The sequence below is a fragment of the Etheostoma spectabile genome, chromosome 17 (genome assembly GCF_008692095.1).
Source record: "Etheostoma spectabile isolate EspeVRDwgs_2016 chromosome 17, UIUC_Espe_1.0, whole genome shotgun sequence".
Lineage (NCBI taxonomy): Eukaryota > Metazoa > Chordata > Actinopteri > Perciformes > Percidae > Etheostoma > Etheostoma spectabile.
This window is the reverse complement of record NC_045749.1, coordinates 1,917,423-1,920,722: the sequence shown is the minus strand read 5'-3', so window position 1 is coordinate 1,920,722 and position 3,300 is coordinate 1,917,423. Positions and strand designations below refer to the sequence as shown.

The 3,300-nt window shown below is 40.1% G+C and overlaps 1 protein-coding gene across 1 annotated transcript in view; it reads right to left on the bottom strand.

Annotated features, from left to right (window-relative positions):
• Positions 1-3,300, bottom strand: part of hectd2 (HECT domain containing 2) — a 62,047-nt gene that overhangs the window by 57,321 nt on the left and 1,426 nt on the right.

The window sequence follows — 3,300 nt, the reverse complement described above, 5'->3', positions numbered from 1 at the left end:
CACACACACACACACACACACACACACACATACACCAACAGCGATGTGTTCAGGGACTGTAGAACAGAAAGAGCAGAAAGACAGTTTATCCGATTTATTAAATCTAAAGAAATAAAAACTTGAGCAAGAATTGGAACAAATTCTTGGCATCGACACACACGCGCCCGCACGCACACACACACACACAGTTTTGTCTCTTTCACACAGCAACGTAAAGAGAAAACAAAGGACAGTTTGTCTCCGGAGAAACAACCTAAGATGGCCACAGGTTGAGTTTCCAGAGTTGACAACGGACACATAGACACACATGTACAGTATAGTATAGTACACAAACGCGGGTACACACTCATCTCGTCTGGTCGGACAGAAGCTCCGTCGCTCTGCGAGAGCACCTGCTCAGACAGATTACATAGAACTTTGGGTGTTTTATTCAATTTTGTAGCTTTTCAAAACATGTTTAAATGGTTTTTAAAACAGTATCCTGACTAAACTTTTGACATGAACTGGTCTGTCCTCTGTTACATCCTGTAAACTCAACTACTAGTCAAAATTATTAATAATTTCTGCTACTTTTAACTCAAAAAATGGGTTGAAAAAAGCGAAACTTTGGAATAAAGACCAAAAATTTTTCATTTTCTATTTCTAACCCAGACCTGAATGGTTATTTTGACCTCTTTCCTGGAGTGGGTTGTATTTCAAATCTTTTGAGGGGGACAAGTTTACCTCTTCTTAATTATTTTTTGACATCTCCCCTGCACCCTCCCCTGAAATCCACACATAAAAATATCTGTCGTTATATTTTTATATATTCCAACCTCTGTCTTTCTTTAGAAGTAATAATGGGACGGCGTCTTCGGCCAGCGTTGACAGCCCTACTTTGAGTTTCCTCAGATCCAAGCTTGACGTTCCAGAAGAACAATGGAGGAGGAAACAGAGAATCAGTTCCAGAGAAAACGAGCTGCAGCGAGAGAAACGCATGCAGCCGCTTTATGGCATTTCCAGACACAACCAGAGTCAGTCTGAGCAATGACCGACTGTTTATTGGTCAAAACCCGTCGGATCTGCACATTCCTGCTCCCTGACACAATGGAGATGACATCAACCAGCCAACCAAGCATGCAAACCCCCGCCAGTCTGCTCCCGAGTGACACCGAGGAACAGATCTTTAAACGCAGCGAGGAACCAGCACCCGGCTCGCTGCTGTGCAACTCAGAAACACGACGATTACATCATCAGACACTGCTGCAGCCATGATGTTAGGGGGCGTTATGTAACACAGGGACATCACTTTTTCCACAAAACTCTAATCTTTCAGCGGGCTGTCACCAGCGGTGGAATGTAACTAAGTACATTTACTCTAGTACTGGACTCAAGTCCAAATGTTGAGGTACTTGTACTTTACTTTAAGTCTTTTCTTTTCATGTCACTTTCTACTTATACTCCGTTACATTTCAGAGAGAAATATTCTACTTTTTACTACATTACATTCATCTGACAGCTTTAGTTACTAGTTACTAGTTACTTTAGTTCCTCCACTACATTCATCTGACAGCTTTAGTTACTTGCAGTGGTGGAAGAAGTATTCAGAGCCTTTAGTGCAGTAAAACTACTAATACCACATTGTAGTAATACTCTGTCACTAGTTAAAGTCCTGCCTTGGCAATGTTACTTACTTTAAAGTATGTAAGTATCATCAGGAAAATGTACTTAAAGTATTAAAAGTAAAAGCACCCGGGGCGCCTGGGTAGCTAACCTGGTAGAGTGTGCGCCCCATGAACAGAGGCTCAGTCCTCGACACAGCGGCGGTGGGTTTGATCCCGACCTGCAGCCCTTCGTTGCATGTCCTTTCAAATAAAGGCCTAAAATGCCCCAAAATCTTCTAGATGTACTAAATGTAGTAAAATCCTCCCATTTTATAAAGTGTAAAGGATCCAAACAGTTGTCTGTTTAATGGTCTCATCATCATCTCAGCTGGACTTGTAGCCTTTATATTGTTGCTATGGTTACTTTATAATGACATCAGATTTATAAACTACATGTGTTTTGCGTGCAGAAATCTTAATGTGTAAAGTAACTAGTAACAAAAGCTTTCAGATGAATGTAGTAGAGTAACTAAAGTAACTAGTAACTTAAGTAACTAGTAACAAAAGCTGTCAGATGAATGTAGTAGAGTAACTACAGTAACTAGTAACTTAAGTAACTAGTAACAAAAGCTCTCAGATGAATGTAGTAGAGTAACTAATGTAACTAGTAACTTAAGTAACTAGTAACAAAAGCTTTCAGATGAATGTAGTAGAGTAACTAATGTAACTAGTAACTTAAGTAACTAGTAACAAAAGCTCTCAGATGAATGTAGTAGAGTAACTAGAGTAACTAGTAACTTAAGTAACTAGTAACAAAAGCTGTCAGATGAGTGTAAAACAAAAGTTTAACCGACTACAAAGATAGAAATTATATATCGCATCCTTACAGGGATAGTAGGATACAGTTAAAACATAATAAAATATATCACACACTGGTATCGGATTAGTACTCCAATACTACAATACGCAAGTTCAAGTATCGGAATTGGTATCAAGAAGAAAAAAATGGTATCAGACCATCTCTATCTGACGCCCTAGGCAATCGCCAGCCCTGCACACATACACACACGCACACGCACGCACAAACACACACACACGCACATGTGGGCAAACTACGTCGCCTCTGCAATTATGTTGAAGTCACAGAGAGTCACGGGGGTGTCGATAAAGTGGTTTCAATTGTGGTTACACTTTTTCAAAACTTCACACAGACAGCGTTTGCTGCGATAAGATATTAAAGTAGCGGCGAAAGCGCTCGTGGTTCCACTTCCTCTGAGACAAGCAGGCCCAACAGGGGTAACTTTGCCCTGGTGACTGACTGACAGGCTGAGGTTGTAAAACATGGCAACTTTATTTCCACAGCACCTTTCAGCAACAAGGCAATTCAGTTACGTTCCTTTCCACTTATGTTAGTTCTCCATTAGTTCACCAAGTGTAGTGTTAAAGGTTTGTGTCATTATGCAGTTTGCACTAAAAAGTCTTCTGTTCTTTACATTCCTTTGCATTTTAGTTAGTTCAATATTAGTTTAATATTATCAATGTGGTCATGTTGTGGCAAAGATGTTTCTCTTTTCTGTTAAATTTAAATTGCTACCAATCCTGAGTATCTGAAAGATTGTGGCGTCCGGTAACATTAGACGCCACAATCTTCTGAACGTGGCCATACTGAGAAATCCAGAGAGAGTTGTGTGGAGCTGATAGTCTTAATTAGCTTTGT